At 27.8% G+C, this 15,847-nt stretch overlaps 1 protein-coding gene across 2 annotated transcripts in view; it reads right to left on the reverse strand.

Moving 5' to 3' along the window:
- LOC132920831 (uncharacterized) overlaps positions 1 to 14,014 on the reverse strand; it is a 44,619-nt gene extending 30,605 nt beyond the window's left edge. The window contains exon 1 of one of the 2 annotated variants that reach the window (XM_060983531.1): positions 13,691 to 14,014. The gene's annotated coding sequence lies outside the window, so the exon portion shown is untranslated. Of the gene's footprint in view, positions 1 to 13,671 lie in introns of both variants that reach the window. The other variant, XM_060983528.1, reaches the window with a different exon arrangement.
- Positions 14,015 to 15,847: the final 1,833 nt, after the last annotated feature.

A 15,847-nucleotide genomic window follows, 5' to 3' on the forward strand; every position in this document is an offset into this window, starting at 1 on the left:
ACAAATTAAACTGACCGCATTGTTTTGGTTTAAAAACGAAATCGTTATCTGAAAACTTTTACCATACCGATATTATGATTTATAACTAATGATGAATAACTAAATATAATACATTTAATCACTATCTATTTATATTTTGAATTTAGATTTTCAGTGATGGGTAATAGGTAGAGATGTTCCGGGTAGATAATTTGTTATAAACTGGGTACCGAGTACTGGCTGAGTACAATGTTTAATACTAACCGAGTACCGAGTACTGACCGAGTAAAAATGTAAATTATTAATTCTAATTAGAATCTAATAATTGATTAACCCATCATTTCTGACATGTGCAATGTGCATAGCTTGCTCGCAGTTGTATTTCCCCCAAATTCATAGTACCTCATAAGGAAATAATTAAAAATAGATTTATCGATAAACAGCCACTTTGCTATTCCGATAAGGAAAAATATTGCATTGCGAAAATTAGTTGTGTCGTGCTGTCGTGTGAGCGAATCTTTCTACCGAGTCTACTGAGTAAGAGCCGGATAAAAATGTAGATATTACGCCGGTACCGAGCAAGGACCCGGTAAAAATGAAGGTATTACGCCGGGTAAAAATGTAGTATTACGACGGGTACCGGATAAGAGCCAAGTTTTAAATATGATATCGAGTACTCGGCCATCGAGTAATTGCCGGGGACTCGGAACATTTCTAGTAACAGGGTAAGTAAATTTGATGCTTCCATACACCATGAAAAAATGTTTGGCCATCCTTTTGTTGAGTATACTACTGAAATTGTATTGACAGATAATTATATATTAAACGCAATGACAAATTAAAGTCATCAGTCTTCACGCAACGAATAACGGAATATGGTTAGTGAACGTACTAACTACAGAGGAGTTTTGATTTCATATGGAAGTAATTTCATGGATATATTATCATATAGAGAATTCATAGAAGTTAAAGGTATCTATGTATTAAATACTCGTATAATATTATGTGTAGATTTCACGTATATCTATCATCACATAATATTATATGGCTACTATATTATTGCAGAATCGTATAATTATTACGACATGGTGCACGCGACAGACAATATTATTATATCGTTCGCAAAAGTACAAAAATATGAATTATTATTTCACAGTGTAAATTATTATAATATATATATTATATACAGGCCGTATGAAAATTGGGAGACAGGATTGAAACTGATTCTTAAAAAAAATAATCTAGTTAGTTTTAATTTCCCTAGTTATAATAAACAGATAAAATAGCTAATATACTATTTTTTTTAAATGACGAATTATATAGTACCTTATGCCTTTTATTTTTATTACTAAATTCTTAATAATATATTTAATATATTTTAATAAAAAGATTAAATATTTTTAATTTTAATTTTTAAATGTACATTTTAAGGTTCCATTTCATTACTACCTCCCTCTCCCAAATTTTAAATTCGTAATAATAATAATAATAATAATAATAATATCAACAATTATTGCAATTTAATAATAAATCTAAAAAATGAGTTTTTTGCAATCGGTTTTGCTAATAAACGAGTTTTCACGGAGGTAACAAAAGCAAATAGTTAACTGACTGCTTACTAATAATTGTTCACTGATACGCATAATATGAAGTTTGTTCATCGCCAAAACGATCTGAAAAGAGATTTGTATTAAAAATGTATTATCAGGGGATACTAAAAGGGATACGAAAAACACTAAACCGCTGAGAAAGTCAGTTAATGATAAGAAAATGTTAAAAGTTTTAACATAATATTATCGGCAAAACGATTTATAGTGAACTATTTCCTATGTGAAAACCCATTTAATTAACGTTACACAAGATTTAATAGATAATAATATTTAATAAAATAAAAATAAAATAATAATTACTTCAAATTTTCCAAACCACAACCAAATTTTATATTTATAATACTATGAATTATATCTATAAATAATGGTCGTAGCTCGTAGAGACGTAATAAAACGTAAATTATTTGTAAAAGAAACATATTATGTGAATAATATTGATAACTTTCTGCATCCTAAATAATTAACGTATTAATGCATCATTCTCAGGAAACTGGTTTCTTTTTTGACAGGCAAGCGAAGACGTTGATTACAATTTAAAACTCGTTTTACCACAGAATAATTTTATATCATAGTATTATTTGCAGTCACAACACCTAAACGGCAATTACGGAAAGTAATTTTCCACAGAATTGTATATTGCACTAAATATAATAATTCAAACGGTATAAACAAATAAACTCGCATACGAGTATAATAAAAGACACTAAAAACTGTCCGATTTCCGATGTTAATAGTGATAAAAATGGGTTCCTAAGATTCAAGATCTATGATATATCTCCTTTATAAGATTGGCCGAAGGAAAATATCATAGACCACTCGTTACTGTAAAAGTATACTGTAAATAATACAGTCATCGGCATGTTCACAATTAGAACCTCACTGGTTTTCAATAGTAAAATACGTTTTTAGCCACAACCATAGATATTATCTCATTCAGCGTATAAGGTCCATGGCGATAGCCATCCTAATGTGTCAACATGAAGTGATAAACCTTGGAAATCAACCACGGTAAATGTACACGGGATAACCACGATTTTTTCAGCTGATCATCTGCAGTCCGTATACTCCGCATAGGTCTCAACACTGACCGATTCACTACGCTTTTCAATAAAACCGTTTTAATATCGTTTTCCGCGAATGTATGTACTATGAAGTATATCATCAATGGTTGTATACGATGTTGACGGTATTGTGAAGTGAACAAAAATTCCAAGCAAAAATATTTCGATTTAAAACCAACCATACCTTTCGTGAGTGCGCATTATAAATAATAATGTAGTATAATTAGTGAAATTTCGCAAAACGAGTTTTAGATAACCTTATGATCAACCAAACATGTAGTTCGTTTCTCAAGAATTACGTCGTATATATCAAATTAAGGTAAGATGTAATAAGTCAACAGAGACTTAATTTATAATTAATTGTATTTAACTACATATAATAATTACGTGTATAATGGACGCAAATAGGTTTGGAAATCTAAATAAACCAAAATATTCGTAGTGGCGATAAATACGCAATAATGTACTATTATAACATACTTACTGTATTAGATTATTTATCGTTAGTTAGTAATTAACAACTGAATACAATTTTTTTTTATTTTACAGTGGTTATAATATATACATAATAATATTTATATTTTATAATAAATATTATAATATAATATAAGTATATAAATACGATTTGATCCGATAAGGCTATTAGATCCATTAACTATACTTTGACAAATTATAGTAGTGAATTCCTAGAGTAAGGTTAATCTTAGTACCTAGGTATATGTGAACACGGTGAACTATTAGAATTATTTTTATCTGTGTAAAATTAATATGAAAATTAACGTTAAAATAAGATTTATTTTTACTTACAAGAAAACAATTTTAAAAATTTTTAAAACTATGCATTTTTCTTTGCATTTTTAAGAAATTATAATACATTAAATTCAAAGCTCTATTGATTAATATTAAATTTAACTGTACACTGGTAAATATTACGTGGTTGCTGGTTATAGGTAAAAGGTAAGTACCATTAATGCGAGGATCGTGAGTCTTAGTCACAGTACATAACGTTTAATTATTTATACCATGAATGAGAGCATAATATGTAATATGTATAACAACGGTGTGTATTATTATTATTTCGAGCAATGGCGCTTAATACAATAACGAACGAACGTACTACTATAATAGAAATTCTATAAAATATTTCTAAAGGTTTATTTATCTCTTCAACGGATTCGATGATCTATATTCTATAACATGCATGTATATAAAAATATAATATACTTAAATCGTGGTAAATGAATATTATAACTGTATAATACACGAACGTAGAGTGTTATAGCATGTCAGCATATTACTATATAAGAAAAAAAATAATATTAATAACTAATAAATATGCGTCAAGCCGATTTCATTTTACATAGGTAACAATGTTGGTAACACATTACATACAATTTTAATATATTAATATAATTATTTAACTCTACCACGACACATAGTATCGTTATATACCTTATTCATAGATAATACCTACATGAATAAGACTTGTAATGTATTCAAGTGTATAATGAAGAGCATCTATATAAAGGTGCAATTTAGAGGTTCTTAGGGGGTATTAGCACCGCAAATTTATATATTAATTTTTATATATATAAAAATTATAAACAGTTCATCAAACATCGAAGTATAAATAATTAATCTAAGATTTACTAATTAATAGACAAATGAAAATTGAAATTACACTCAACCCAGAAATAAACACATTACAACTCAAAACTAAAGTATAATACTAAGCTGTCAAAGCTAATTAAAATATATATTAATATGTTTTGCAATATTTTTTTCTCAAAACAATCATTGACCTCATAAATAATAATTTAAATTTAAATACCCAAAAGTTCCGAACTTAAGCACCCTCAGTTTTTTTTTTATTGAAATTGCGCCTATACTATAGTTACAAAAGTGCTTAAATACAATCCAAGTTGTGGTATCTTTATCGTTGATAATATTGAACAATAACTTTATAAACTTAATAAAAACAAAACATGCATTTGATTTCCGTACAGGAGGAAAGTACTTGGACTAAAACTTACTACTTTGGTGTATTAAATATATTGTATCATGATTATATAAAGTAAATTATTATTTTTTCGATTTATCACAAAGTTAAAATTATTATCTATTTATCTATTTATATATATATATTATATATCTAACGAAACTGAATTGAAAAAAAATGAAATAAATAATAAACTAACAATCGCCTACAGGATTTTGTACTGTTTTATTTTCAATATTTGTACAGTGAAGATGTATAATGTACCTATATTCTTTTCAAGTACCGGTTCACCTCTGATAACACGTAGATAGTTGATCGTTACTATATTAACTAACCACACTTCAACTATGTTTTTTAATAAACTTTAATTAAGTATATTTTTCTAAACTTTATTTTAATTATGAAAATAATATAATTTAACCAATTGTAATTTCAGTAACGAACCACTTATAACATTTATTTTATATACCAACTACATAGTGCTATAGCTGCTGTTTTAAAAATGTAGATAAGTAAATTATATTTATTTATCATAAATGTATTCATAATGCTATACATAAATTAATTATATAATATCAATATTATAATTTGTTAATATACCTAGTTGTTGTGATAATATTATACACGCATAGTGTTATGGCTTTTCAGTTTATAGAATGATTCACCATACTTGTTTAATTTTGTTTTTAATTTAATAATACAATTATTCAAATTAAAATTTTTGAAATTTATGAATAGCTATATAAGAGACTATATTTGAAAATACTTTGGATATTTTGTCATTTATGTATTGACCTGTGGTCAATAGAAACTTATTTTTTTCCAAATAAGAATCGCCAATTTTTACTGTGAGTTGTTAAGCAGATTATTTTCTGAAAAATTTTAATTTTTATATAAATCAAAATTTAAATGAATAGTTTCTGAACTATTAAACTTTATGTACTAATAGTATACTAGTTACGGCAATAAGTTTAATGTTATGAGGGCTATGATATTTTGAAAATTATTGAAATTAATATTAATACAATTAAACATATTATAATAGGTTTAGAAAAATTATTTTAATATTATTACAAAACTAAAATATTAAATCTATTATAATATAAATATTAAATTATCTTTAATAATAAATTAAATAGATAATATTATCCCTAGTACACAATGTTAATAAAACACAAAAACTACTTATCGAATTTAAATTTAGATGATCTGAAAATTAGAAAAAAAATCATATGCTTATACAATAATAATTTTATCATAAGACTGGTTCATATTTATAACAAAAATTGTATTGCTGATTTTTAAATAGTATATAAATTAAAATTAAACATTTGGAAATATAATTTTTAAGTATATCTACTTAAAAAAAACAGAATAAAAATTCACAATTCATTAAAAATTCTGGTATGCATGCTTAATAATTCACTCTATATATTGTAACAGTATGAATAAAAATAATAACTTCACTACAGTTTAGATAATCGATGGCGCCTTTTTAAAGTCTTAATACTAATAACGGCAAGCAAACGATGGTATTTTGATATGAGGGAACGTGATTAAGTAAATACATTATTTTTATTTATTAAAACAATACGAAGGAACTTTTGAAGAATTCAGCACTTGTCAGTGTATCACCTAATGTATTATCATTACTATTACAGGAATTCACCATCCTGAATCGAATGTCAATTCATATAGTTATCGTCAGTCCCGGCGATTTCTTGAAATGAATAACAGCACCAAAGTATCAACAATTTTTTTTATAGATTTTCCACATCATATTATATATTAAAAGCATTTTATTTCAATGGAGTTGAGTTGTGAATCAAATAGTCATGGCGTTAATTTAGTTATAGAAGAAGTGAACTATGAGTCTATGACTAAGTGAGAGTATGATTTTGTTATCAATTAAATCGATATTGTATCATAAGAACGGACTTTTAATTACACAGATTATAATATTACCTATATAAATTATAATAATAAATAGTAAAAGGAAACAACGTCGTCTGGTAAACGATTTATTTTCTCGCAAGAAAAACTGAGCGTTATTTAAACAGGATATTAATCACAATTTAAAATATTACCATACAATATAAATTAAATAAATATTAACGTACAAAGTTTGACCGATTCAAATCATCGGTATTCCATACAAGCAAAAAAAAAAATTAGCTCTAGGACTGGAAGATAATATATTATCATTGCATAATTTTTTTATGACTATTTTTTTTATACATATTGATTTATACGAGACGAAAAATATGTGTGTGTGTTTTTTTTATGAGTGATGGGATATCACGATTTTTTTTTACACTTTATTTCTTGCCAAAAACAGTGACGTTTACGTAAGATAAATGCATCGCTAGCGCTGCAGCGAATAACGTCATCACCGTCTGCTCCTCGGTAGCCGATGGCCATTAAGAATACATTATAATAATAATAATATATAAAACAACACAAAACGTTCGCGATGACAGTCTCTTTGAAATGACGGCGACAACAACGGGACGAAGGAAAAAAGAAAAGATTATATTATTCCTTTTAATATACATATTCTATAATACAGCTTACGGCATTTTCTATTGTGGGCGTTTCGACAGTGAACGGTCTGAAATGGTTATGCGGTATACTATTATTGTTATTATTATCATGCACTCACGCGGAGTTTCTTCAATAAAAGGCATACCACGCGTAGTACGACGAAACGAAATACACGATTGCGAGTATATATTATTTTCAACTATATATAGGTATATCGTATACTTACATCTCTGCAAACGACCGGATGGACGCGTACTACTCCATACTTAATATTATAGTCTATATAATATGTGCGTACTCTATACGTAGTACGTTAGTACGTATAGTCAAGACGTTTTCAGATTTTGTATTTTTTTTTTATATTATGATATGATATTTATACAAATTAGAGCTCGAAAAATAGATTTACGCAACTTTTTGTACAAGCGTGCGCAAGAAAATATTATATACAACTGCATTCACAATAACTAGGTTTATAAGACATATCAAATGTAATTAAATATCATAAGTTTATTGGCAAATATGAGCGTAAAACAACCATAGGTAATAGTTATATAGATGTAGTGAGTTGAATATATCTAATATATTATCTAGGTAATTCGAAGTATAACCAGAATTTGACCAATTATATCCATTTTTAAATTCGTTGATATCGCTGCATACAAATAAATCGCATTTTATATTGATAAAAATATATATTTATAGTAGGCAACAATGAATCTTTTTAAATTAAATTGACTGACGTATTATAAAATTTAAAGGTAAAATGTTTATCCGGGGCCCCACGTAGCCTTTTATTGATATTGTTATTTTTAAGTAAGTTTGGTATGATAATTTTAAAATGTACAGTTTCAAAAAGATCATAACTTACTTAAAAATAACAATATAAATAAAAGGCTACGTGAGGCCCTGGATAATAATCTTACCTTTAAATTATATAATAGGTCAGTTCATTCTAATATCAAAACTAACAGCACAATATTGAAACTTATGAACGAAAATTTGCCATGTCACGCGTGTGTAAGACGGAGACAACATATTATGCGGGTTCTACGTCCTCTTAACAACATTTTATAATCGGATAAAAACAAAAATTTTAGAATCCGGATTTTTTTTTATTAGGATATACTTTGCATTATATTATCTAACTATAATATATCTATAAGATGTATTATGAGTAAATAAAAAAGGTTAAAGTAAATCACATTAAAGTAGTTATGACTTATGTAAGTATATTGTATTTTTTTTTTACTCGGAAATTAGAACCTTTTTTAATTAAAAAATAATTATTAAGCGCACTTGTACTATACAGTTAGTATAAAACATATTTTTTTAAATCAATATAAATAAAACAGATTAAAACTGTTCATTTCATAAATTAAATTAATGAAAATTAAATTCGTATATTAAATTTATATGAAATCCCCTAACAAGAATAGATAACTTTAAGAATACGACACCAGGATATATTATATACTTGCAGCGAGAGAATGAATTCTACTCTCAATAATAGTGTAATAGTGTTCAAATTATGTTATATTTATTATGGCATCGTGTTTGATGTGTACATCGTTCGTGACTACATCAGACAAGGTACTCCAACAGCTGCGAACACTAAACATTTACATATATGTAATATGTATTATAGCATTGTAGCATGACTGATGTTTATAAATACTACTTGTTTTCAACTGCATGTCCACATGAGAATAATCATAGGCTTTTTTTTGTAATACAAGTATGTGAACGCTAGTAAATCAAATCCGTTCTCTGATTATAATGACACAATATACACTGTATATTATACACACTCAACTATGGTTTAAAGTATTATTAATACTATTAACAAATTAAAAATAATAAGAAGAATTTTTGAATAATTATTATTTAAATTATTTCAAATTCATTAACCGTTATTATCATTATTATCAATAAACGTAAATGCGAGCTGATTATGATAAATATATGGTAGTAATAATAGTATATTAATAACAATGCACATAATTAAGATGGTTAAAATTGTTTACCCAATCGTAATTATTATATTATCTAGTATTTAATTTATTTATTTTAAGATACGCTACAAAATTATAATATTATATAGGTTATTATTGAGTTGTGTACATGATGAATGAAATAAGTAGCCGGCAATAAGTGACCTACCTCAAATTATTTAAACAAAACAACCGTAAAGAAACATTGAATGAAAATAATTATAATAAATTAATATAATCAATATTGTACAAGTTGCATAATCCTGGATAGACTAATATAATATTATATGAATTAAAAATACAAATATTCAATGTAGTTTGAAATATGCTTTTGAATTGGTGTAAGTTTGTACTTGCATGGTCATATTACATGATTATTATTTTCTACAATAGTTTTACTTTGGTATAATTCTTACTGTCGAACACAGAAATAGGTTGCTGTACGTTGTTTACGAGCAAATCCTTGACATAATATTTCAATCATGAAGTCTATTTTATACATAATTATTAATTACATAAGAAGAGAATGTTAACGTAAATACATATAATTTAATATAAACGAGATAATTGTAAGAATATAATAATTATGTATAAATACCTATAGAATGTGTCGATATTTTTATTACACGCTACAGTTATTTCGATACATATAATACGAGTATTTAAGAAATGCATGAATGAATCAATGAGTGAGAGAGTTATGAATAATTAAAATGTACTCTAAAATCCTACAATAATATGTGATGGATGATTTGCAAATCTTACAACAATATTATACTAGAATACTATGTGTAAAAATAATTACTATACCAATATAATACGTATAATACACCCAAGTATTGCTATAATAACAATATTGCAATGCCTCATCGTTAGAATTTTACCGTTTTAGCTTTTTCGAGAAACAACAATATTTTTGGTCAGCCAATGCTAAATATGTAGGTGGTAATAAACTAATATGGTATATATGTTTTATTAAATTTTATATATTATAACGGAAAAATGGATTATTATGGGTACTATCTATAATTTTACTTTGTATGGTCAGTATGGTTTAAACAATTGCGTGTTAAAAACATTTATTTATTTATTTAGTTAACACTTTTATGGGAAACTAAAAGAAGTTCAACGTTTCATGTAGCATGCCTATCAAGATAGTAAGAAAACACAAATTGTGCTTAAGCAGCAAAATTTCAAGTATTTTTGAGAAAATCGCAAGAAAACGTGAAATAGAAGTAACGAACAAATTTAGTTTACGACCAGTACTTTATGGGATACCCTTTTTTCGTTTTTATTCCTTCGACCCAATGTCATTTGTGCACGCTGAAAACATTTGATGCAATCAGAGCTGGATCGTTTTGTCTTACTATTTAACCTTTAGTTGTTTGAAGTTTGTCATCGTCAAACCCAAAACTGAATGTTATTGATAACAAGATTATTTTTGTTAGCAGTATGGGTACAGCGGATTTCACGCAAAATGTAGAACCCATAAAAATCTCGTTCTCCCTATATTTACTTGCTGGATATTTGAAAGTTAAATAATTTATCAACCACACGTAGCCGAATTGCTATTCCTAAATATTATATCTATAAGAATGTTTTAATAACACTGGAAACAACTATAATTTATTCTTAAAACTCTTAAGTGTATAATTATTTTTAACTAGAAAACATTGTGTGCATCATTTGTGAATGAAAGTATTTTAATGTTAACAAGATGTCCTATAATCTATCATAACTTTCACGAAAAAAGTGAAGTATTTTAACTTTCACGAAAAAAAAACCATACCACCCTCGTGTAAATTGTAAAAAGTGTCCTGTAAGAACAAGGCAATAACTTTATTAATTTAATATGTAAATAATCATATCAGATTATCTATGTTAAATTATTAACTGAATCATCAAAATAAATTTATATTCCTTCTAAAATTAAATTAATAATAACCGATCAAAACTATTGTTTAGTCTGTTTCATGTCTATATTATTATAAAAAATATAGTTTATCTATTTTAAAGACATGTAATTTTTTCTAACTACTAAATCGTATTTGACTATCATTTATTTTAGAGAATGGATCAACAAATTGTCATCTTTTGCAAACATCCAAGGACACGATATAAATGAATATAAAGGAGCATCGTAGTACATAAACGGCCGTGTTAATAATACACAATAAACAGACGACTAAGGTATTCACGACTTTAACACATCATCAAGATAATACTATTCAAATAATAATTCTAATTCTAATAATTCTAATAACAATAATAATAATAATAAATATTATTTTATTATTTCTATTTTCTACATGCTAGTAAGGTTAGTGTAGTAACTAGTCAATGCATTTTTACTACCGATTATATCTCTACAACTAATTGTGGTTCGTAAAACCGGTTCAAATCTTTTTATACTAACTGTACAATACACGCATTCCCTTTTCTATACACTTTCCAACACACACTCACATGACACAATATACACGATTTGTCGTAATATAACAGACTATGGTAGATTTAGAACAGTTGTTCATGCGACCCTCGGTCGTTTGGAATATTTATACATAGACACATAGTACGCACTCCCGAGTTATTATCGTAACATAGTAACATATTGTTTTATACCTGCTATTCGTCCTTAGATAAAGTTTACAGTGTTTCATTTTCACTCGCATATGTTTGTATGTTACGAAAAAAATATTATATAAGTCTGAACGCCACCATTTTCAAGGTCGGAATGATATAATATGTACAAAAACATAATAACATGGGTAATAAAAAGAAAAATAAACATCATCGAAAACTAAAAAAATACTTTAAATTGTAATTGATCTTTTAATCAATGATATAATGGTTGATGGTAGTTATGAATTATGATATAATATAGACTATAGGCACACTATAATATTATGCATTAGCTACACATTTCACGGCTAATAGAATTTTTTTTCATCAGATTCTTATATAAATGTGCAATATTGGCATATTATACGATTATATTGTACATTGAAAATAAATATAAATGGTATTTTTTGGGATACAACTGCAGCCCTCTCACAACGTAGTCGTCTCACAACCTCACGTGAATAAAAAAAATCGAGTTTATATGACCTAATACAGGGGTCGGCAACCTGCGGTAGCGGTTCTTTCGATCTTAAGTTGCGGCTCTCTTTAGGTCCATACACCAAAATAACTATTTTATTATCATAAAAAAAAAAAGAAAATATATCTATATTATTTTACATTATATTTTTGTTGCTTTTAAGTTGTAAGAATATGAAATTTCTTTTACAGGCCATCGTAATTAACTACAATTTAGTGTGTACAATGCATATAGGAAACCCAAATTTTTAATTAATATAAACTACTAGCGATAAATGATACATAATAAATTATTTATAATAATATTATTTCATGTATAAATTTGTTTATTTTAAATTGAAAATCAATTAAATATAAAAGCAAATACTAAAATATTGAAACGAACATTTTTATTGGTACTTTAAAAACTGGGAAATTATGTAAATTGTAACTTTTGGCTCTGCTGTCTCAAAAGGTTGCCGGCCCCTGCCCTAGTTCTATAAAATTAATAATTTCAAATAATCAAAACATAAATTACATCGATTTCGGTTTATGAAAATAACATTTTTAGGTTTTGAATTTAACCATTGCGTTCTCGTGCAGGCTATGTATACATTAGACAACCAGTGTCACTTTATTAGACTTGTAAAATAAATGCGCCGTGTTTACCGGATGACGATGACCAATTAAATGTAAATTGATTGCGACTAGGGCATTCACCCGATGCATTTATTACATGCGTTGTTATCACAATTATGATTTAGAGAAAAAAAGAATCAAAACGTATATTTGATATATATGTTATAGACAGTATACCTATATATTACCTATCTAGGGACTAAAACTACTGTCATTAGGACAAAATAAGATATTTAGTGTTTTATTTATATCTCAGGCGGACGACGTCCAAATAATTGAAACGCGATTTTACTGTCGTTCGTCGCGCCACATATCTAAAACTCTTCCGTTATAATTTTTTTTTATTTTATTACAACATTACAAACGTAATTTATTATTATCATTACTGACAGTATATATACAATTTCGCCCGTCTTCCGCGTTAAACGGCCCAAAGACCTGAGAATAATTCATATACTTTGTAGTCTGTACTTAGTACATTTAATGTCGTTAGCTACTTGACGTTAGTTTTTTTATTTAACGCAGTCGCATTCTTGACACACATTTTTGCATTTTATTATAGCCAACCGATCGTTGGGCGGTGTTTTTGTTTTTTATTTTGCCAATGCGGGACTCGTGCCCGATTTATGGCTCACTACACCGCATGTTTAATAATTTTGGACATACAGTGCCAAACGACAACGATGACAATGATACTATATGTCATTTGGTTGAAAGAGCGTGTTTCTCGTAAAACTGGTGATAAAATATAGCGGTGGGTTACCTACCTATATTATTGTTATGTACCCGAAAAGTCCTCTTCAGACGGTTTTGGCTCGGTGAAAATCCACTAATTGGCAGTGCGTTACTCTTAGCGTTTTCCTCTGGACCATCAATAACTACTTTAATATATTAATATAAATTTTCCGCAGTTCGAACAATAAACAAAAAAAAATCGAATAATATGAAATGACGACCACCTGCACACTCGCAGCGAGAATACAAAATTCTATTAATTTACTATTATAAATAGTTATTAGGTATAATACTTATATTATTTAACTTAAATTGTATGTGGTATTGGACCGACCGCGGGACACCGAATGCGCCGGCGCCCAACAACCAACAGGTCAATCTCTGTCATAATACTATAATAGTGCTGTGCCGCCGCCGTTGCCTCTTCCTCCTCCTCCGACCATTCGAAAAAACGGTCGACAGGGTGGACAACGGTGGTACGTGAAATATCCCGCAGTTTTCGTTTCTCGTTCCCGTGAACCAAGTAACGTTAACCAAGTACCCTTTGCACATCAGTGGCACACATTTAGGGTTTGTTTAATATATGGAGGGGTGTGGCTGTGGCATACCCCAAAATCTTGGACTTGAAGATTCAAATAAAACAGTGTTTGTAAATCATTTTAATAAGTACAAATATTATCAATATTGATTACCGAGACATTAATAATAACATTGGCGTTATCCTAATGTTAATTTTGTTTTGTTCAAAATACTATTTTTCCAGGTTTTTATTTGGTAGATTTAACTGTTTAGGCCCAAATGCCCAATATTCCGTAGTCGAAATTTTGCTAGAGGAGCATGTATTTATTACTTATCTGATGTTATAATATTATCTAAGAGTTTATTTATTACATGTAAGTAATTAATGAATTAATTATTTTTATTATCTCACTGGTGTTATATGTAATACATTTCTTGGGCAGCCGATTATGATCGGTCCAAGAAGACTGTTTCAAGAAAAAAAAACAGGTAATTAATATAATATGGTTAGGTTAGGGGTTTCTGTTTTCCGACAAAATGACTCTCGTCCGTTATCAACATGGCGTTTTGTGCAAAAAAAAAAAAAAATTATCAGGACCTTTGAATCAAAATCCGTCACATTAAGTACGCGCCTCGCCTTGTTTCACAGATATTGATCATAAACTATTATCTATATTATATCTTACTTTTAATCATTTTTTGGAAACATTTTAGCAGCGCTCTGTTTACTGTAGCACCTCCACCGAGTAATGCCGTTTTTAGATGTATACGCAATACGCATGTATACATTTAAAATTGTTGTATATTAGCATAAAATGTTCATGATCACTTCAATATTCTCTGACATAATAGAAAATATTTTTAAATTTGTCGTTTACACGTTGTCGCAGCCCGTGATTTTAACTGATAGGTTCAGACTGATAAAGTGATAACCAACAATAACCCGTAAATTATCCGCGGGCAACGCGACGATGAAATAATAATAATAATAACAACTTGGTAGTAATCATAACTCTCTATCTCTACAACAAGCTGCATAAGCTTACAGAAGGTAGGTTAATCAAATCTGTAACTAATCATAATATCTAATCTGTAATTTATGTTTGATTTTTTTCAATAAAAAAAAATAAATAACTCAGAATATAACTGATACAAGGAGTTCTGAATAAATCAGTCATGGTGATAACAGGCGAGAGATATTTCGGTGGAAAATGGTTATGCTTGTTAATTTACATACATAATTATGCGGAGAATTACATCAGTTGGATTCCTGAAGGCTGTGCAAACTCAGTAGTCAAGCATCAAGGTGTAGTTTTTTCTCCAACAAATGATATTGCATTATACTCGTAATAGGGGTAAGTCTTAAAAAAGTTGTGCATTCTTATGTGGTGTATACGCAATGAAAAATTGGGAAAACAACAAATTTCACCATGTATTATTACAATAGTATAATTTATAATATTGTTTCATATTTGTTATCTATATCTCGCACTCAAATATATTTTAAAAATACCAAAGAAATATTGTTTTCAAAATCTTTATTCGTTACTTGTTTACACATTACGAGTATGAAAAACTTAAAACATATAGTTTTGTTACATACCTCAACAATAAGTAGGTATAATTAATAATATTATTTTACTCACATGAAATAATTATTGAAATAAATTGTATCTTTATTATTAATTA

The sequence above is a fragment of the Rhopalosiphum padi genome, chromosome 2, assembly GCF_020882245.1.
Source record: "Rhopalosiphum padi isolate XX-2018 chromosome 2, ASM2088224v1, whole genome shotgun sequence".
NCBI classification, from domain to species: Eukaryota; Metazoa; Arthropoda; class Insecta; order Hemiptera; family Aphididae; genus Rhopalosiphum; species Rhopalosiphum padi.